This window comes from Lemur catta, chromosome 9, assembly GCF_020740605.2.
Source record: "Lemur catta isolate mLemCat1 chromosome 9, mLemCat1.pri, whole genome shotgun sequence".
NCBI lineage: Eukaryota > Metazoa > Chordata > Mammalia > Primates > Lemuridae > Lemur > Lemur catta.
In genome coordinates this window covers 54,284,249-54,306,850 of record NC_059136.1, presented here as the reverse complement: position 1 = coordinate 54,306,850, position 22,602 = coordinate 54,284,249, and the positions used below count along the sequence as shown (strand labels likewise).

The following is a 22,602-nucleotide window of genomic DNA, read 5'->3' as shown; positions in this document are numbered from 1 at the left end:
ATCTCTTGTCATATCCACTATTTTTTCCAGTATTATAGTTATTATTTACAGATCTATTTTTTTCCATTAGGCTCTGAACACTTTAAGAATGTTGTTGTTGTTGTTGTTGTTGAAGTATTCTTAGCTCAGATCTTGGTACCCAGTAGACAACAAATGAGATGCTCTCAGGGCCTTGGTGATTAGGCACTAAGAATAGTGAAATTTGCTGACTCTGAAATGGCCCAGTTACTCCTGTTTCTGACACACATAGTAGTGATGTCCCTTGGATAGCCAGGATGGGGGAAGAAGCCCTTCTTTGTGAGTATGATAGGATGTTAAAGTGGAACTCTTCCTGTCCTGGAGCTTTGTGTGAAGCCTCAAAAGCTGAGAAAAATGGATTCCAAGCATCTCAACATCCAAACGCAGATGTAAGACCATTTATGAAGAAACTGCAAAGGGAATAATAAAAACTATTTTTATTATCAATATCAAGAAAAGATTAAAGATTCATTAACTGAAGTGGTCTCCAAACTGGGCTTCCCAATTTCATACTTTCTCTCCTTTCTCACTAGTGCTCTAAACATGGCTGCCACAGTGATCTAAGCTCCTCCTCAGAAGACACATGCTCTCACTCAGAGTGAAAGCTCAAATTCTTGCAATGGCTTCCAAGCAGCTCTCATTTTCCTCTTGAACCTCATCTCCTGCTACACTTCCTCTTGCTGTCTCTGCTACATCCATATTGACCTCCTTGCTATTCTTCAATTGTGCAAGCACACTCCTGCCTCAGGGCCTTTGCACTGGCTTGCCCTGGCTAACCTCTTCACATCCTTCAAGTCTTTGCTTAAGCATCACTTTCTTACTGAGGCCTACACCATCACCCTATTTAAAATTGAGAGCCATAAATGCTAGTAGTCCCAATTCCTCATATCCTCCTCTACATTTCTTTTCATAGTGTAACATGATATAAAATTGAATTTTTCCTTACTTTATTATATCTCTCTGAAGGGGAGTTGGGTCTTTATTTTTTTGTTGTTCACTGATTTGTATACCAAGCAGCCATTCTACTGAAGAAGTTTAGACTATCACTTGCTTTCTGTACTAGTCATTAGCTAAGTCAGGACTTCCAGGAAAGAAAGGATGGCTCATCAAACTCACCTCCTCCCCATTACAACCATATTTTTCCTTGGCTTTGAGTCCTACTCGTATGTCAGCTCTTGAATTCTTCAAAATGGCCCTTTCAATAAAATTATCTATTCACTATCATTTGCTAGGATTTTAAAGAAGCTATTCAGAGTAGCTTTATCATAAAAGCTATCTCCTTTCAAGCACAGGTAACAGAAAGAGATTTTCCATCTTGTTTTCCTCTTGTTCTACTATGTCTTTTCAACGTCTCACTTCACTTCCTTCCCAGGTAGAAAAGATGATTCACCTGTGTGTTTATATTTACAGAAGGAAGAAGAGGGATCAAGTGAGTTGACTTAGGCAAAAAACAATGAAGCTAGGAAGGAGGGATAAGACATATGAAATTATTTTGGATAGAGTTGTTGACAAAGCCAGTCTTTAATGCCAGGCTTATAAAAACAGAAGACAAGGTAACTTGTCACAGATTTCAGTATGTGCTCTAACCTTAGCATCATAAATAGAAGCACAAATATTGAGTCCTTATGCTTCTCCGCAAATCAGAGAGGTATGGTGGAAAGACCATAGGACTTGAAGCCAGCAGACTGGACCAGATTCTGACACATCCACCAATTCTTGTGTTAACATGGGCCTGTCAATTACTCTCTAACTTGGGAATAATGATTCAGAGGCTACCCTATTTCACAGAGTTGTGGAAAGGTAAATGAGAAAATATTTGGGAAGGCACGTTTCTTAGTGCTCTATAAATATTGTAATAATTTATTCCAGGATTAAGGGGATTTATTTATTAGCCTATGGAACAAAGGTATTAAGATTCATTTGAATCTCCATGAAAAAAATTCAACATTGTTCCATTTTATCACACCAGGGATGCAAATCCTTTTATTATTATGTGTCTACATTTATCAACTGGGGAATCCAGCCCTCAGCTGCCTTTCTTCCCACCAAGATTAAGGAAGGTAACAGTGGCAGCTGGAAAAACACAGAACTATGAATAGAAGGTAAGGATTCCAGACTTCTTAAATATTTTCATCTCCGATACTTTCCAGATTAGCAGGGTTTTTCTTGTCATTGGTATTGTTATGTAGTATGATCAGCCCAAAAGTCCCTCAACTCTCTAAAAGGTCTGTCATTGTTACCTAAATGTCCATCATCAGTGATCCCATTTCTTTACATTAAGGCATTAATTTCTGCTCCAATCCCTTTAAATTGTCACACTGAAGAATGGAGAAAATGAGGTCTAGAGCATCAGGCATCCCTGGAGAGGAAGAGGCACTGGCTACATAAAGGAAAGAATGGCTTAAAAAGGAAATGAAAAGACATCAGAGCTCAACTTTATCACCTCTGAATTCTGCCTTGGGCTGTCCTGTAAAGCAACAATCCTTTCTGCCCCCACTCTGATTCTTTCTAAGCATGGTGAAAGATGCTGAACAGTCAGGGCTGAAGCAGAAATGTGAGTTCTTACATTTATCTAGGATCTTACTTGCAAATTGAAGATTAAACACAATTTTTAAGGTGGAGATCAGTTTTGCCCTTAGAGTTATTTTGGCTTCTGTATAACACTGCCCCCAGCCAACTGCCTGTGTTAATTCCTGCCAACATTTTAGGACCATTTTTTTCCTCCAATAAGTGCCATCAAGGAACCACTGGGGCTTTGGATTGCCTACCATGTGGCTCAGTTATGAAGCATGAAGTTAGTTATGAGGGCTTAGATCTCTACCAGATACAACTGAAAGAGCTACCTTGGGATTTAGTACAGTCCCTCGGTAACCCTGATAATCTTGGGCTTGTATCACTTATTGTAAGAAGCTTGGTGTACACTGAAATTTATTTTGGGGATTCCATTGCAAGCCCCTTTGATCACTGGTTTGCATTTTGGGACACAGAATTCTATGTTGTTTTGGTTTATATGAGGCTTCTCACTTTAAGGTACTTCTTTCTTTTTGATAGTACATTTTTTGGGGAGAGATGTGGGTATAGAGGGTGGGGAGGTATGGGAAAGGATGAAGATGAATCTAGTGGAAAAACTAGATGAGAATTTCAATATGAAACCAGTCAGTTTTGCAAAATCCAACTTTGATTTTTTTCTTTTGAGGGCAAGTCAATCAAATACACACAATGATGATTCTTAAACCTTCTGCTGTCTGTGCCTATGAAATGCTACTTAAAGCTGTTGAAGAAATATAGGAAGAAAATGGTTTTGAATGTCAAAGGAAGGAATTAATGAAAACCAAGATTACAAAAACCAAAGTAATCATTGCCACCATAAGAAAATCAGTCATGTGCATTATAAAGATCCTCTGTGATCCCAAGCCAAAGACTTCATGGCTACTTTTACATGACACATATTGAAAAGGGACTCGTAACTGTCCCAGAGGGCTAAACCAAAGATGATGATAAATACCCAAAATTAAAGGTGCATAATGATTGTATTAACAATTACCTTCATCCTTGGCTCCAATTATGAGATGAGATTCTGTCTAGAAATCTAAAGAAAACAGAATTGAAGTCACAACAAAATCGTGAGTTTGGAAAAATTGACATTTTAAAAATGAATATGATCTCCTTGTTCTGCTTATTTGGCCAGCTTCAAGTACACAAGGGTTATTTCCTTTTCCGCACATAAATAATGCATTTTATTCCCTGTTTGAGTTTATTTGGAAGTAATACTGTACAGTAATTAAGAGCAAGAGCCCTAGAGTCAGACTGCCTGTGTTCAAACTCTGCCATTGACCCTGGATATGTTAATTAACCTTTCCAAACATTAATTTCCTCTTTTGCAAAAAGGGAAGGATGCCTGGCATATAGTAAGTGCTCACTATTTACTATATTTTAAGTACATTTTAGGTATTATGACTACAATAAATACTGTTGCCCAGTCCGTATTTCCTTTTCCAGTGCATGCATCCTCCAGCTGTTTTTAATGTTGATGTTAAAAGATCACAGCTGATCTCTTCTTTGAAGACTCGCTCTTGTCAAGGTGGGGGAACCTAGATGGGGAAATTGCGACCCCCCTACTCTCTGCTAGTGGCCAGTGACTTACTGACATGGGGTTACAAGAGGCTACAGGCTCCATCTACCTGTTCCCCTGTTTCCCTGCATGGAGCAGGCCAGAGCTAGACATTTCCTGAGGTCACATCCTTGCTCAACCTCTTCCCCTTCCCTATTCTGGTTCTTTCCCTCCCTTACAGGATATTTTTCTTTCCCCTCAATAAGCCACATGTACTTGAATCTTTGTCTCAGGTTTCTAGTAACCTGACTTAAGATAAGAACCACATTTCTTTGATTTTAAGCTACATATATTTTCACATTTTAACCATTCTGAAGTTAGGATATATCTTAAGATCATTGCTGGCTAGGCTAAAGTTGTCATGTTCTGCACATTGAAATGAAAATTGTAGAATGAGTGTCAAGTCTTTGAAGAGAATCTTGGGACAACACTGGAGCATTCTTTTGCTGTGTCACCAGAGTTCTTGGTGGCACCAAGGACCATACTTTGTGGAGAAACAGTCAGCAATGACTGTTTGAATAGCTGAAAAATTGAAAAGTCAGACTGAATCAGTAAAAGCATTATAAATATTTTAGCTTTTTTATTTTGCTTTTGCTTTTCTTTTCATATATGCAAAACAATGATACATAATAAGTTTTATCAAAATAATTTTAAAAGAGCTTTTTCAAAAATGCAAAAAAAAAAAATGCTAACTGATGATTTTGATAAAGGTGACCCTGCAGTGCAATGGGGAAGGGATGTTCTTCAAGTGAATGCTCCGGAACATCTGGATGTACCAATTGGAGAAAAGAAATCTTTTTTTTTTATTTCAGCATATAATGGGGGTACAAATGTTTAGGTTATGTATATTGCCCTTGCCCCCCTCCCCCCACCGAGTCAGAGCTTCAAGCATGTCCATCCCCCAGATGGTGCGCATCGCACTCATTATGTATGTATATACCCATCCCCTCCTCCCCTCTCCCATCTGCCCGACACCCGATTAATGTTATTCCTGTATGTGCACTTAGGTGTTGATCAGTGAAACCAATTTGATGGTAAGTATATGCGGTGGGGAAAAGAAATCTTGATCCCTCTAACTGACACCGTATCCCAAATCAACCCCATATGTATTGCAGATGTAAAAGTGGGAGGTGAAACAATGAAGTTACTGAAAAATAACATCTGAGACCATCTTCATGAGCTTGGGTTAGGCAAATATTTATCAAGCAGGACCCCAAATGCTTTAATTATAAACAAAAACATTAATAAATTGGACTATGTAAAAATTAAGAACTTTTCTTCATCAAACATACTATTAAAAGAGTGGCAAAGCAAGTCATAAGATGGGAAAAAATATTTACAACATATATCTGACAAAGAAAACCCTCCTACAAACCAATAAGAAGACCAACATTCTGACAAAATACTGGGCAAAATCATAGACAAACACTTCACAAATGAGGATATCAAATGCTCAATGAATACAAAAGGTGCTTAACTTCATTAGTCATCAGGAAAACGGCAAATTAAAACTGCAGTTAATACCACTATACCCCACAAGAGTAGCTAAAATACAAAGACCAACAATATCAAGTTGTAAGCTCGTTAAGCAACTGGAACATTGCTGGTGGGAATATTAAATGAGCAACTACTTTGCCAAAATGTTTTGACAATATTTACTAAATATTTACTCTAACCCAGTAATTCTCCTTCTACGTATGTACCCAACAGAAATGATAAATGTTAATCAAAATAAAAGTACAAGAATGTTTATAGCAGCACTATTTGTAATACCTTCAACAGCCAAATGCCCACCACTAATGTGAGGGATCATTATATTGTATATATTCATACAATGGAATACTATACAGCAATGAGAGCAAATATGTTACAATTACATGCAATAACATGGATAAATATCACCAACATAATGTTGAGCAAACAAAGCCAGACTCAAAAGAGTACATAATGTATAATTCTATATACATAAAATTCCAAAATAGGAAGAAAACTATGTATGTTATATAAGAAGCCAGGATAATGGTTACTTTTGGAGGAAGGTCGTAACAGAGAGCACATGGTAAGTGCATACGGGTCTTCTAGGGTTTCAGCAATGCTCTAGTTCTTCATCATAGTGCTGCTTACATGGATGTGTTCACATGATGAAAATTCACTGAGCTTTGTTTGTGAGTTTCATACTTTTTGGTAAGTATGTAAAATGAAAACACTGTCATTGTTAAATTGGCAGCCGTTTCTCCACTTTCCTAGCAGTATTTAGATAATGATATGTCTTGTAACTGATGGCATCTTGGTAGAGGTAAGATATTATTACCATCAGTGGTCAAGTAGTAATATTTTCCTGACTCTAATTTCTTTTCTTTTTTTTTTTTTTTTGAGAGTCTCATTCTGTCTTCCCAGGTGGAGAACGGCTGGTGTGTGTCCTCTCTTCCTTTGTCTCGTTTGCTGTTTGGACTACCAGATTTGGTCCTAAAGTTCTCCCCAATTTTGGGGGCAGCGAAGATCAAGGCCCTACCCTAGGGGTAGTGGAGTATGAGCAGGAAGGCACATGGAACCCTAATGACTTTGTGGGGCCACCATACTTCTATCTTGTGTAGACCACTGTTAGGTCAGATTATGTGCTATATGCTGCTGCACTTAGTCCTAACTAACACGGTCAGCAAATCCTCATCCTCCTCTGGACTCTAAGACCAGAAGACCTGACAGAGACAATTCAAATGCAGAGAGCTCAGGTGAACCACTTCTACTGTCTCCTGGAAGATCCCGGGCTATTTTCAGAATATAAATTTGTTACCAATTTGGGTATTTTCTCCCACTTCTATGCCTGAAAGGACTTCATCTCTAGAAAAGAGAGAGAGAGAGAGAAAGAGAGCGAGAGAGAGAGAGAAGGCAAATGCTAGCCTTTGGGATAGTTCAACAGACACTTTCTTTAAAGAGAAGTATTTCTTTTTCTGCCTTCAAACTCTTTTTTTCAAATGAAATCTGAGTGCAAGCCAGTGCGTAAAGTAAGCAAGAGCCAAAGCGCTCTGAAGAGGGATGGGGACAAAGTGCAGCGTCATGACTCTTGCCTCTCCTTGCCCCAGAGGGGGCTGTGCCAAATAGCTGTGGCCCTGTGGAGCCCAGGACTGTGCTCAGAAGTGGCGCCGTGTCCCCTTCCTCCCTGGACCCCACTTCCACTCCCCAGCCCGGCCCGGGGCTTTGCTGAGAACACTTTATTGATTGTCACATTATTATTCTCTTCAATGCTCTTTGTCTTCCATCTGGGGTGGAAGGGAAACAGTGAAGCAGGCAATTACATTGCTGATGTGGGATTTTTAGGGGAAAATTGAGGGAAATTATAGGGACTACTCAGCTGTGGTGAAATCTCCTCACTCTCTTCCCACAGGACCCATTATTTTGGAAACTGCAACTATTAAAAATGATTTACAGTCACTTGCCAACTCTACCACGCTGTTAGACTCGCATGAGTCTTACCTCTCTCCCGCAAAGGGTACAGACAGCCAAAGCGTGTCCATTCTCAAAATGGTGTGGAATTTGATGACTGCTATTTAGAGAGTTGAAATCTACTACACCATCAATGTCACTCTTGTCTCCCCAATATCCTCTATGCTACCTGATCTTATTTCCTATCTCCTAGATCCTGTCTCCCATATCGGCTCATTTTTACCTTGGAGTCTTTTTCTGCTAAGGATGTCTCTGGGCTTTTGCTTGTTTAGTCCTCTCCTTTCAAATATAGAGAAACCCCTGTGAAATTTTTATCTTTACCCCTTATTGAAGGTGGTGCTATTTAATTATATTCACTTTCTTCCTTTTCTGATTCATCAAGAAAGACAGACACCTGAGATGAGTGAAAACCCTGTAAGAATGACCCAAATCCTGCTAGCTTTGTACACTGATGGGTCCTAGCTGTAGCCCAATCTCCCAGTTGTCTTATTATCTTAGAATATCAAAGAGCTCTGGTGAAGATGAAGGCGTAACTGTGAGGTGGCTCTATAGTAGCAGCCATGAGCAGACCTTTAGCTAATTAATAAAAGACAATTTCTCCAGAGCTTGATGTCAACTTTGGGGACCCAGCTTTAGAAGGGTGCTGCTGTCTAGTTCATTTTGTGTTTTCACTTCAGAGGCTGCTGCTTTGTGCAATTAACACTTAAGAAACGGAGAGGAAATTGTTTTTCTGGAGGAAATGCTCAGGAGACCTACTAGTAGTTTAGCTTGTAGCAAAGGAAATGTTTTTAGGGTGAAAAAAGCATAAATGGAGCATAGTAAAATGAGCCATTTTCAAGATGTGTATTTGAGAACTCAAAAGCGATGGGTTACTTTGGGTAGAGGCAAAATGGATAATTTCACTATTTGTCTATCACATTAGATAACTATTTGGGGTGAGGGGAGAACTTCTAAGATTCCAGTTGGATAGCTTTCTTAAAAAAACATGCTATATAAGGTCTTACTGTTTGGTTTTTATATTATAAAAGTGACTCGTGTGTGCTGTAGAAAGTTACAATGTTTGAGATTATTTTAGTGAGAAGAAGAGGATGGATTCTAATGCAACTCTAACTCCTGTTTCCAGAGTGCAGTACAGACTTACATTGGGGAGAACTGAAGAACATGTATGTGTTGGACAGTTTGGGCTGTTATAATACCATGGATTGGGTGGCTTAAACAATGAGCATTTATTTCTCATGGTTCTGGAGGCTGAAAGTCTAAGATCAGGGTGCCAGCATAGTGGGGTTCTTGGTGAGGGCTCTCTTTCTAGTTTACAGATGGCAGCCTTCTTGTTGCATCTTCAGATGCTGGGGAGAGGGAGATCATCTCTCTCATGTGCCTAATTGCAGGAGCACTAACCCCATTCATGGGGGCTCTACCCTCATGACTTAATTACCTCCCAAAGGCCTCACCTCCAAATACCATTGCATTGGGGGTTAGGGCTTCAACATATAAGTTTGGAGGTGGGGACACAAATGTTCAGCCCATCACAATGTCTGTCTTGGAGAAAATGAATAACTGGCCCTGAGCAGAAGAGAGATTGGAAAATGGTATACTCCCATGAGGCAAGGTATTGCATGGGGTGTTCTGCACCAGGATTTAGATTTAGTTGGTTGTATTAATTCTCATTATTTATTTTCAATCCCTCAATAAGCTCTCTTGTGTACACAAACACACACTCAACATGCACACACACACACCCCTTTTGTGTTCATGGTTGGGTTGGGAACATAGGGAGGTGTGGGTCTCCCCTAAGAATCTTCTGGCTGAATCTTGCATGCCAATAGCAGGATTTACCAAGAGAACAAGGTGTTAGGAGGGTTTCAGGCAGCAACCCACAAAGAAGTGAGTGGAACTAAACAGTGAGGGAAAGCACAGAGAAGCAGCTGTCAAGCAGATGTAGGAGTGTAAACCAAATTAACCATTTTTTAAATATACTAGGGGACAGTGACAGTGTGGAATGAAGGCTAGTACCTTGGTACATATGACGCATATGATAGCGTAAAAGCTATGAGGTAAGGGAGGTACCATACAGGCACCTCCCCTCCTCCAGCCTTGACTTTTGGGGCTGGCTCCAACTGACCTATCTTGCCGTGGCAGCTCTACTTTATACCTACTGGATGAGCCTTCCTAATCCCAAAAGCCCAAATCAGAAATATTCCAACGAGCATTTCTTTTGAGTGTCATGTTGGTGCTCAAAAAGTTTTGGAGGCCGGGCGCGGTGGCTCACGCCTGTAATCCTAGCCCTCTGGGAGGCCGAGGCAGGTGGATCGCTCGAGGTCAGGAGTTCGAGACCAGCCTGAGCGAGACCCGTCTCTACTAAAAATAGAAATAAATTATCTGGACAACTAAAAACATATATAGGGCATGGTGGCGCATGCCTGTAGTCCCAGCTACTCGGGAGGCTGAGCCAGTAGGATTGCTTAAGCCCAGGAGTTTGAGGTTGCTGTGAGCTAGGCTGATACCACGGCACTCACTCTAGCCCGGGCAACAAAGTGAGACTCTGTCTCAAAAAAAAAAAAAAAAAGTTTTGAAATTTGGAACATTTTGGGCTTTGGATTTTCAGGTTAAGGATGCTCAAACTGCATTAGACATTGTTAACACCTGCACCCCCTCTCCCCCAGTTACAGGTGAGAAAGTTGAGGCAGAGTGAGATAAAGGGATTTGATCAAGTTCAAGGTTTTTGAGTATGTTAACAGTAAAGCTGGGTTTAGAATTAGTTTGTTACTTTCAGGGTAACTTACTGAGTGCTGTTGATAAAGAGATGAGTAAGACACAGCTTTCCCCTTTGCCCAACCTTGGGTTCCTTTTCGCACGGTTTAGGGCAGAGCTTCTCAGCCTGGGCACTATTGACATCATGGGCTAGACGAGTCTTTGCTGGGGATGGTCCTGTGCATTGTATAGTGTTTAGCAACACCACTGGCTTCTACTCACCAGAGGCCAGCAGCACCACCTCCCCCAGTTGTGGCAACCAAAAATGTCTCCAGATATTGCCAGGTATCCCCTATGTGGGGAAAATGTCTCTGATTGAGGTCAGTGGTTTAGGGCCTCTGCTCTGCTTGCACTGGGTCTGGAGTAGCCCCTCTCCCACCAGCCTCCCAGCAGGGCTGAATGTAGGGGTACCCGGAGGCTCCAGATGGTGTGTACCCTGTAGGGGGTCCTGGGGCCCCAAGCCTGGCCTGCTGTGGCATCTCCTGCCCTGGTGAGATGCCTGTACTGTCTCTTCCACAAGGACCTCTCCTTTGCTTGCTCTGCCTCTAAGGAGGTTGCCTTGCACACACTCACCTTTTTCCCTCCATTTCCTATGTTCTTTCAATGTCCAAGAAAGAAAGCAAAGAACAGGCTTGTGGTGCCTTCTCCTCTGACCCAGTGTGTATTAGCTAAATCAACAGCAAGTGTTTATGGCTCTTAAACTGCAGGGGAGAGTGTTATACACCTGAACTTGATTGGATTTATCTCTGATCAGGATGAGCAAGTAGAGAAGTTGCTGGATATTAACTGATAGGAAACAAATCCTATCACCAGTCAGTCAAAAAACATTTAATGCACACTGAAGCTAAATTTGCTTAGCACAGTAGCTTTAACCCCAGAGGTATCATTTCCATACATAAATGAGGAGGCATTAATTTGGAATTTCATTTTAAGAATCATATGTATTTTTAATCTCTCTGATTTTCCCAACAACCCCTGGATATGCTTGGATTGCTTCAGAAAGCCTGGCTTGTCACTTGGATTTTGTGTGTTTCAGTACATTCTATTGGAATGTTTTCTTTCAGACATTTATGTCTGCCAAGTCTCTGACATTTCTCTCATGATGCATGTCTCCACGAGTCACCAAATGGTTATTGCTAAGCTGTAGCTTAATTTCTGTGTTGACTAGTTCCACTTTATGCACGAAAGCCTGCTGGGGTCATGCTCAGGGAGTGGGCTCAGGAGTGTGCATGGGAGGCTAGTGAGATATCTGGAAAGGGATGTCGCAGACCTTCATCGATTTGTTTTCTGATTTAAATTCATCAGGACAATCTATTCTTAATTCAGAGTACATTGTGATTTAGTGAAAGAACTGCTGCTCATTTTTCTACTTTTCATGTATTGATAAGTGATCTCCTGGATGCTGAAGGGCCTAGGGTAGCATTTGGTTGACATCTTTAGACTCCTCTGAAATCTTCTCCCATATTCCGTTTTCTGGTTTTGTTTTGAATTATTTTGTTACAGGAAGGTTTTCCTTATAGTCATCAGTTAAACTACACAAGATAGTTCTTGGTTTGATAAATATGTCTATATTATTAGAGAGTCATGAGGCTCTGATGTGGGTTTAAATATAGCAGCTCCAGAGAATTTTCCCATGAGTGGCCTCGTGGTCATGTGAGGTTTTCAGGAATAGCCTCTGTCCCAGCTATGCCTAATGACCTTCTCCCTTGTCTGCCTGCCACTCTAAAGGCTGATAAAATTACCCACTTTCCCAGCCTCCCTTGAAACTAGACATTTCATTGTGATCTATTTCAGGCCATTGAGATGGTAAAGGAAGTATGTTGGGTTTGGAGGGGGGAGTCTGGGAAAGAGAGTTCCTCACTGATGAAAGAAGTATACAAGGATAGTGATCTCTAACTCCCTCATTACCCACCTCCTTCCAACCTCGGATAATGGCCATGTGGGATGGCTAGAGTGTGGCAACCACCTTGTGACCATGAGGGAAGGGTCTCTCCTCAAAAAAACTGCAGAGATGTCAGATCCAGCATCTTGGTGTAATAGAAAACTCAGCTAAGAGGGGTTTAAACCATAAGAACAGAACACTTATCTTTTTCTTTTTTTTTTTTTTTTTATTGGTAGCTATTTCCAGTGGTGGTTCTATAACCTGCAGCTAAAAGCAAGGCGATAGCAACCAAAGCTCAATCACCAAAGTTCACATACTCATTAGCATGGGTAATGCTAAAGCCTCAGGCTGTTGACCTCTAGCGGGACCCTGTTCCTTTATGCTTCTCTAACTCTGTACATGTAGTTTATAAAACTAAAGACATACTTACAAAGTACTTCTACATCAGAGCAATAAGATGTGTAGATAATAGGACAAGAAGAGATATAATTTCAAATGATGTTGAATTCATAGGAATCTTCAAAATTGACCAAATTCAGCAAATAAAACAGCAAAAGCAAGACTGAGTAGATGCTAAGATGCAAATATGTATATAATATTTAAGTCTGGATTAAGGCAAAACAATGCAGAAACTCTGAAATTCCATACTCTGTGATTTAAATGACTTAACAATTTAATTTAACTCTAGGGTCTCCTTTAAATCCTTCTGTACCTTGCAGCCAAGCTGTTAGTGAGGATTGGAGGGATCATTCTCTCGTTATCTTCAAAAGAAACAACATAAACAGGGAGCAGTTTCTAGCTCTAAACCTAGTTCATCTCCTTCCCTTTGGTTTTCTACATCAAGGCTGGCAGTATTTAAATAAAGCTTCTCCCTAACATTCTGAGCATTCTTGAAGGGACCTGGCCTTTTGTACTTACATTAAGGCCAAACATAAAGTTGGTAAAAGGCTCAGGTATGAACATAACTCTTGAAGATACAGAACCTTATAGGATTTGGAAATCAAAATTACATGTGGACTGACAGCTTGTATGCAGTAAGATTCACCTCAATGTCATTTTAAAGAGCGAGATCCTAAGCTGCCTGAATCAGTCTTTGAAAGAAAAAGATGAGCTCAGTACGGCATGACTATGCTACTTGAACAACTACAAGATGTTTAAATATGCGAATTCGGAGCAGGGTAATGCACTGTGACATGTTCAGAGGAAGAACTGAATTTCACAAGACAAGAAAGCCAGTAATACAGGCTTTTATGCAAGTCGATTAATAAACTTCTCAAAGGATTACACCAAAATCAACTGCTGTCTCTGGAATAATGTACAAGAAGTGAAAAACTTCTCAACGAACAGCTGGAAGTAGAATTCATTGCAGAAGGCGATCTGGGCCTGGTGGGCAGAGCACTGGAGGGTGTCTCTTGGGGAAGAGGGTGAGAGCCCATGGCTTGGATGCAGACTGGTCCTGCAGAGGCCCAGAAGCAAACAGCAAACTGCTCAAGAGGCATCTTTTGGTCCTGTTGAAGGAGGGTGTAAGAGGAGAGGTGGAAGTGGGGAGAGGTGGAAAGACACGATTTTGGGTGAGAGGGCACTGTAGAGCAAGTGGTAGCCCGTGAAGCTCTGGGTGGAGGAGGGGCTGAGGGCTGCCAATCAGAAGGAGGTCTTATTCAATTTGAAGTTCTTTGCCATACAAACTCTTCTTGGGTCTCCCTCCAAATCTCCAATATGATCTGATAAACACAAAAGTTGCCTTTTGTGAGTGGATGTTTTTTGTGGGATTTGAGGAAGAAGATGCATCTTACATCTGGACCTATGCACTGCAGACCAGAGGCAGCACCCAGGGGTGGCAAGGTGGTGTGCAGAGTGGAGAAGGGTGGGGGCCAGAGACAAGCAGAAGAATTTAAAAGCACCCTTCTCCCTTAGCCTTTTTTTGTTGGAAATGTTTGGAAACCATGGGGAGGGTTTGAGGATTTGAGTAACATCACCTTGTTCTTGCAATAAGACTAGTGAGTTCCACACTGGACAGGGAGGTGGGCTCTTCCGTGTGTCCACAGCTGGGCAGGGTGCCCTGTTGGCAGCTCCAGATGCACCCTCCACCCTTCTCTATCCTCTGTGGACTAGGCTTCTGGTTGGCTTTGGCTCGTGGGGAGCCCAGTGCAGAGCTTAGGCAGGAGTTTTGAAGGAGGGAGAAGAGTGAGGTCGGGGTTTCTATGCCTCTGACTTCCTCCCTGTGAGGCCCCTTTGGTTAAATGTGGCCTTGTCTGAAGATCACTGCTTCCTTTCAAGGGGACTGTCTTTCCTTTCAGGTTTTAATAACCATTTACTTCCTTCCTACCTCAGCTCGTGGTAGGATGATCAACTGTCTTGGTTTGCTGGAACTGAAGGTATTCCCAGGACATGGGACTTTGAGTTTTAAAACTGGAACATCCCAGGCAAACTGGGACCAGTTGGTCACCCTAGCCCTAGAGTGGTTAACAACTCCCCTGCTGGTTCTAGCTTCAGGTTATTAAACTACCTCTTGTGGTTCCCCCATACTGCATCTCGACCTTTGTAGGCAGTGCTTTTGTAAAACAAACACACCCTCCTTATTCAGGTGTGCTGTCTCTTTCCTGTTGGGACTTTGAGTAATACAGTGGGTATCCATGAACACCCATGCCCATTTCCTCTCTGGGATTTGGTCCCCTCTACTGCCAGATGAGAGGGTTACCCTACAACATTCCTTACATTTTCCAGCTCCAGTGTCACATGATTAACATCTGGCAATATCTGACTAAAGGGGTTGAAAAGAACATCATGATCTTTACCTCTTAACTTCTAAAAACTATCTACTTAATTCACATTGTAATCTAGGAATTTTGCCCAAAGAATTCTTGAGGGCCTCCTATTGCCAGGCCTCAGCCACACTTAGGGGAAACTGAGGTGAAATTCAAGTGGTCCTAGCCATGGAGGGGGTCATGTCTGCTCTAGGGGGAGGAAAGGAGGGAGAGGTCAGCCGGTCAACAGATTATTACAGCACGACATGGTATGTGTTGACTGAGATTCATACATAGGGCCCTAGAAGCTGCAGGAGGGGTTCCGGCCAAGTGCAGGGGATCACAGAAGGCCTCCCGGGGGCAGGGACACCTGGACTGGGTTTTCTAGGGGAGGCGGGGCAGAGGACATACAAAGGGGAGACAGACAAGCAGAGGCTGGCGGAGGCCAAGGAATAAGCCATGAATGAATACACAGAGATTTCAGGATGGGATGACGTTAGCTATTCAGTTTCATTGGAGCCTAAGATGTGAGGTAGGAGATGAATTTAGAACAGGCAAGACCGGATTCTAGAGGGCCTGGCAGGCTGCTTAAGGAGGTGGCCCTGTGTCCTGTAGACAACAGGAAGCTACTAAGTGATGGGTTGTTTTGTCATTGAGAAGGGCGATCTAACATTTAAATATCCAGTTTCTTTCTGAAAATAAAATATAAAGAACAATGTGGAACCAACAGCCACAAAAATCAGTAATGTGTGTTCAGCAACCTTTCTGAAATGGTGCTCAAACAATGGAACTTTAAATCTGCTTTTTTAGCTATTGAAATAATAAATTGATGCTTCTGCTAGGCATCCTAACAAACTCCACTCTAAAACCTTTTCTGAAGGAAAAATAACAGATCCAGCTTTGATAGATTCACCTTGATTGCATTTACTCATTTACTTCACAATATTCATTTTGGTTCACCCCAATTTTGAAGATTTGAGTTCTGTGGGCAAAAGCATATCTCATTTGTGTTTGCATTACCAGTAATTAAGACATTGTTTGGCACCTGGCATGGCTCAATAAATGTCTGTTCCATGAAAAAAGCTTCACTGAGTGCCCACTGAGCCGTAAGTATTGGCTGCACGAAGGCTGAGAAGAAGAATAGCAAAACACAAAGTTTCCGTCCCACGTACACTAAAGGCTGTGAGTGGACCTTGAGTTAAACAAGCCAACTGTGAAAGGGCATTTTGGTTCTTTTAGAGAAATTTGAACGTGAAGTGGGTATTAGACAAAAAAAGAAATTATTATTATCTTGTTAGGTATAATAATGGCATTGTCATTGTGTGAGAAAATATCTTTTTTAAAAAAGTGGTAAAATTGGAAGTATTTAGTGGTGAATAATATGTCATGGATTCCCATTAAAATATTGTCACATGCCTCAAGAAGTTATTTGAAAACAAAACAATGAAAAATTATAACAGGTACAACAAAGAAAGAAAGAATGAATGGAGGGATGAAGGGGGGAAGCAGGGAAGGAGGAAGTGAGCTAGCTCCAGTCTAGGAGAAGCTTCTAGACTTGAAAACACATTTGCAACGTTGTATATGTTAGCGAGTAAAGTTTCTATGTGATGGGGTATGGAGTAACAACATAATCACAACACGGGTAGAGACAAAGCAGTGAATCCTAGAAGAGGTAAATTTTGAGTCAAGTTTTTTAGGCTTATAATAAAGCCCATCTCAAATTGAAGTTCCCTTTTCTTTTCTATCCTTTGCCGTAGTAGAACAACGTTTCTTGTTTCCTGTCTAATAGCATTTAAAAGAAAGATAAATGGGAAAAAACATGATCTTGTGCTAACCTGGTTATAATGCGTAAAAATGATCTGGATAGTTGTCTATAGTTGATGCTCATTTGAGGTTAGTTGTGTTGCCCTGGTTACTGATAGTCATAACACTGTAATGACACTATTTTTTTCTTTCACTAGTTCATTAAAATCTTACCAAGTGTCTGCTATGTCTTGAGCAATGCATTAGGCACAGAAGCAGAAACCCATGACTAAGTTCTTGCCTTCATTATGTATATTAGTTTGCTAAGGCTGCCATCACAAAATACCACAACAGAAATTTATTTTCTCACAGTTCTGGAGGCTAGAAGTCTAAGACCAAAGTGCCAGCAAATTCAGTTCCTGGCTTTCTTCCTGGCTTCTGGCTGGCTGTCATCCCTCTGGTGCACATGGAAAGAGAGGTCTTTGGTGTCTTGTCCTCTCCCCGTAAGGACACTAGTCCTGATGGATTAGGGCCCCACCCTTATGACCTCACTTAACCTTTGATATCTCCTTACAGGCTCTATCTCCAAATACCATCATATTGGGGGTTAGCGCTTCAACATATGAATTTTGGGGAGACACAATCCAGTTTATAACATGATTCTTACATGCTAGTGGGCATTGGGGAATGTGGTCACAGTTTACAAAGAGCTTTTGTGTATATTTTCTTGGCTTCCATCTTGGCGACAACCTGGTGAGGTCAGCCATGATTTAAAATGAGCCTCCTTTAAACCTAAGGCTCAGGTTGTTCCATGATTTGCCCATGGTAATGTCACTAATAAATGGCAGCAGTATCTTTTCACCTGGAGTCCAGGGTTCTCCCCACCACACCACCGTTTGCTCTTTCTTACACTGCTTCTGTTAACACAAAATGCCGGTGCGGTATGAGCACTGTGTGTGTGGATGAACATCTGGGATGAGGTCAGCAACGCCAGCTCTTTTGGTCTTAGGCAGATGTTCATTTTGGAGCTAATCTGTGGTGCAGATCTGAAGGGTGGCTCTGTTAAGTACAAGCACATTGTGACACTTCAGGAGAGATTTCTCTTACCAGTTAATTTTCACTTAGATTTGTCAGGAAAGAAAAAAGCACCTCTCACATTTTATTTTAAAATATGAAAACCACAGAAAAGTTTGCGGGTGTTTTGCTGCTCTTCCACCTCCCTAGAGTCAGTCCTGGAATGTAGTGGCAGAGGGCTGTCTGAGAGGCCCCTGAGGAGCTCCCACAGTGGGTGACAATCTTGGGAATGGCCATTTCACACTGAACACGTTGCAAACAACACTGGGAGGGCCTGAGAAGGGAAGAGAGGGGATGGAAGTGAAAGATAGACCTCAAAGCAATTAACTAGAGGTGGTTTGTACCCAGAAGGGCTGCCAATGTCGAGTGAATGAAGCCAGACACAAAAGACCACCTATCATATGATTCCGCTTGTATGAAACATCCAGAATAGGCAAATCCACAGAGACAGAAAACAGTTTAGCGGTTGCCAGGAGATGGAGGGCTGAGTGAGGAGGATGGGGAGTCGCTGCTTAATGGGCACAGGTTTCTCTTTAGGGTGATAAAACATTCTGGAAGTGGATAATGGTGATGGTTGCACAATTGTGAATGTACTAAATGTCACTAATGGTCATGTTTGTTACAAGTGTTTTACTGCAATTAACAAATGCATACAAACTAAAAATATCATCTTCTAGTTTGGTTAATACAAACTTCAGTCTCTGAGGTACTTGTATGACATACCTAAATTAGTGGTCGTCCAGATTGTACCTAAATATTTTCACTTGAAAAAAATTGCCATCTCAAAAGTAAGTTTCTTTAAGTTTTAGGAAGCCCTGATAGCTAGGAATGCATTATTAAAGTGACTTTCTATACAGAGAGATAAGGGTTGCCAAGTGATCAGGATGAAAAGGGTATCAGGTGTCTCAGATATTCCCCACATTGATATTTTTGCCTTAAGAAAGGGTGCAGTTCTGGGCAAGGGCAACCGTCTTGCGAGGACAGCTATGTAAAGGTGTGCTGTAATCTAAAGCAGGCTGGCTGCACTTTCCTGAATAGATAGGACAAAAGGTCTTATGTGGGATACGGAAGTTATGTCTTGGATTATTCTAGAATTTGCCTGTAGATTATTATAAATCTGGCCTTAATGAGCACTGCAATAGATTGGCCAGGAATCTAGGAAATTTTTTCACAACTTTCTATTTGAAGAAACACATTACTATGCCCATTTTCAAATGAGAAACTGTGTTCCTACTTGAAAAAAAATATATAAGAAAAACCACATTTACCAGAAACATTATGTATTTTGTAAAGCAGGTATACAGTAAAATGTCTTTAAATAACGAAGTCCCCAAGGGCTTTGATTTGACTGGTAAAATACAATTCATCCGCATTTCCAGAAGCATGTCTATTGTACAAGCCCGAGTACTCACGTGCATCTCCCTTACTTTATATTCTATAACCCACATCTACATGTACATAGTTTGACATTAGGAAAGATGAATAGTTCAGAAATTATTTTATATTCTGGTTTAATTACTGGTGGAAAATCTCAATAGAAAGACTTAACTGGCCCCCTGTGGGCAGGGCGCAGGGAGTGTTGGTGAGGAAAGGCAGCAGCAGCCTCTCCTGACTTCTGATTCACCCGGGCCACGGTTCCAGTCCCTCATCATTATGCACCAGCCTGTGTGCTTCTCACAGCTCCTCTGGAGTGTCACGAGTAATTAGGGCTCCCTTCTACTGGGGTGTGGAAGAGCTTTGTGATGGCACAAAGAAAGATGTGAATTTTGTCCCTGGGAACTAGCAGTGTTTTGTATTTTCAAAGCCCTGCTTTTAGACGGTTCCCAGCATCGGAACATTTGAACAATGTCTTATCTTTTATCATCATTGTCTCGGAAAAATACTAGCCTGAGGATGTGGGCTGTGAAGAGCTGTCAGAGCCTGCCTACCTTTAGTAGTGGGTGATGACGTTGGAAGCTTTCTGCAACCCATACTCAGATCTGACTCAACGTGGGGAGAAGCCAGAAATACCAGGGCATCTCAGGAAAAACAGAAGAGCAGCAAGGGAGAAGCCAGGAGGAAAGGAAGCTTTGTTTCAGACCCGAGGAGAGGCAAACATAACCAGGTTAAGACAAAGGATGTGAAAAACATTCATCTTTCCCAGAAAGTGATGAACACTGGGGAGAGAAGGACCCACGCAAAGCTCTTATTCACTGAAGCTTTGAGACCTATGATTTTCTCTAAATGTGGGAGGGGCAGGTAGCTTAAGATGAAGGAGATGCTGAGAACACAGTGTGATGGTGCAAACTTTCCTCTCCCTCCCTCCCTGCCTTTGGATTTATTAGGCAGGCAGGCAAATCGGTGTGCAAACAATAGGTTTGCTGGAATAACAGCTGAATAAATGGCAGATTATGCAATTCTGCAGGCGCACACAGATCTGCAGTTGCACAGAAATGAAATTATATGAGGCAAAGGGCTCCACTATGCCAGCTCCGGGGCTGAGCGCTAGCCTTGCCTCTCTGTGCTGGCGAAGGGTTTTATGTGGAGACTGCCTTGCAGCCTGCAGTTCTGAGCTACACCATCCTAAGCACGGAGGTGAGGTGGTGTTTACTCATCCGTGTGAAGAGGACGTTTTAACTCTCCATCTTCCCCTCCAGTGTGTGGTATTGATTTTCCCCTGCAAGGAGACAGAAAGATCTTTCTTCAAAGTACCTTTGGAGGCAGAGTTGGCTGTGGACCCAGCCTTGTGAGCGAGGGCCTGCATTCAGAGAACGCAGAATCTCTTAGTTGCAAATTGTGTTTGTGCAATTTACTAGTCATAACAAGTTCATGTTTTACTGTTAGTTGCTCAAGAAAAATCTAACAGATTGAAGCTGTTTCATCACTTGATTAGTCTAAACAAGTCTGGATAATTAGCCTGTCTAATTAATACCTATGTCTATTGTGCAGTTTGAGCTGGCATATTTTGAAGGTGGTGCCAGTTCAAAAATGTAGAAGTAATTACTCTGTAAAACTGGGCATGAGGCAACTTTCCATGGATTTCACCTTGAATATGCAAATGCTTTCTTTTTTCAAATGTGATTTGCAAAAATGAGGAATATTTGAAAATTTTCCAATGTGGAACTGTTTTTTAATAGCAGTTTGTAGAAACCCTGATCTTCCCTTGCAGGCACAAAAGGCTTACTAGTAGCTATCCCTTGCTCTAAAAAAATCTTCTCTCTGTATATAACATGCTGAATTTGTAGTATTAATAAAGCAGAGAATCTGTTTTTTATTACTTTGAAATTAAATATTCAGGTTCAATGGTCCCTATTTATTGTTTTCCAGATTAAGTACAGATTTCCTTGTCTGGCTTTCAGAAGACCTTGAATACACCTCCCAACACTATGGGTCCAATGGGAGAGTGCAACTTACTTCTATGAGATGTTACTACCACAAAATACTCAGGGATAGGAGAAATTCCTGAGGCCCAAAGTGAGAGGAAAAGACAGGATATTTGGCCAATAGGAACTGGTTTATTGATCCATTGATTTATTTGAGATCTATTGCCTGAGAAGTCACTGATGAAGAAGCATGATGAATGGTACTTAAAACAATTTTAAAACTAGAAAAGCTGCCCTTAGTAAGTTACGGATAGCTTCTAAAACTAAAAGTGAAAATATAGATATGCTTTGGAGCTCACCTTCTTTGTTTTGGAAAGAGCCAACTTTGTTGGTGCCTTTCAGTTATGCAGATGTACGGCAAATTTGGATAGAGACCAAGGAGCATTCTTGGAAGAAGGGAACTGATATCTATGCATCTGAGATTCAGTGTTCTATAATATGTTTGATGGATTGAAGTGACCCTGATTGAAGACAGCTATTTGTAAATGAAAGTCTTAAGAAGAAAATCATTTTAAGGAGGAGGGTAGTCCAGAGTGGTGGCCAGGGCCAGCATCATTGTCATAAGTAGACTCGGGGTGTGGCTGGCACTAGAACAGTGATTATAGCTTTGGCCCAGGCCGATTATGGTGTGCCGTGAGCACTACTGAGTGTAAGGCTGGGGGAGAGATGCTACTCTAGCCCTTCCCTGCACCCGGAGGAGGTAAGGCCATAGCAGCAAGTTCCTTGTCACCAGAGCGTGACTAGGAGAGAACAGGGACTGCTCAGGATTGCCCGAGTACCTGGATAAAGGCCTGTTTTGGCAGAAACTCCGTGATGCAGAGAATGGAGCATTTCAGAAGATAGGCACAATTTTCTAGTCTACTGGAATTTTTGACTTATCTGTGGCTGAGGATGTTGGGCAGGGGGTAGGGGGGCATCTTTGTATTGAGGAAGGAATAGGGATCTGAATTGGTTAATTTTAAAACAAGATTACATGTGACTTACTCATGTGCCCCAAGGAACAGAACCAATGCATATACACATACAGAGTAAGAAAGAGATTTATTTTAAGAAATTGGCTCACTGGACTGTGGGGACTGGCAGGTACAAAGTCTGCAGAGCATCCAGCAGACTGGAAACTCAGGCAGGATTTCTGTGTTACAATTTTGAGACAAAGTTTCTTCTTCCCTGGGAAATCTCAGTTTTTGCTCTTGAAGCCTTTAATTGATTGGCTGAGGCCTACCCACATTATGAAGGGTAATATGCTTTAATTAATGTCAACTGATTGTAAATGTTAATTACATCTACTTTCACAGTAACACCTAAACTAGTATTTGACCAAACAGCTGGGCACCCATAGCCTAGCCAAGTTGACATATAAAATTAACCCTCGCACTGGGGAATCAGGACAGGCTGGTTATATAACATAGGAACTTCCAACTTAGTAATGGAATAATACATTTCTCACAAAAAATAAGTTACAAAGTAGAATTCAGT

General features: G+C 41.4%; 1 long non-coding RNA gene across 2 annotated transcripts in view; it reads right to left on the bottom strand.

The window, feature by feature from the left end:
* LOC123644957 overlaps positions 1-22,602 on the bottom strand; it is a 52,389-nt gene that overhangs the window by 11,264 nt on the left and 18,523 nt on the right. Inside the window, exon 3 of one of the 2 annotated variants that reach the window (XR_006737327.1) lies at positions 17,719-17,749. The exons of the other annotated variant lie outside the window; for it this stretch is intronic. This is a non-coding gene — a long non-coding RNA (uncharacterized LOC123644957). Of the gene's footprint in view, positions 1-17,718; positions 17,750-22,602 lie in introns of those variants that run through there. 2 annotated transcript variants of the gene reach the window in all.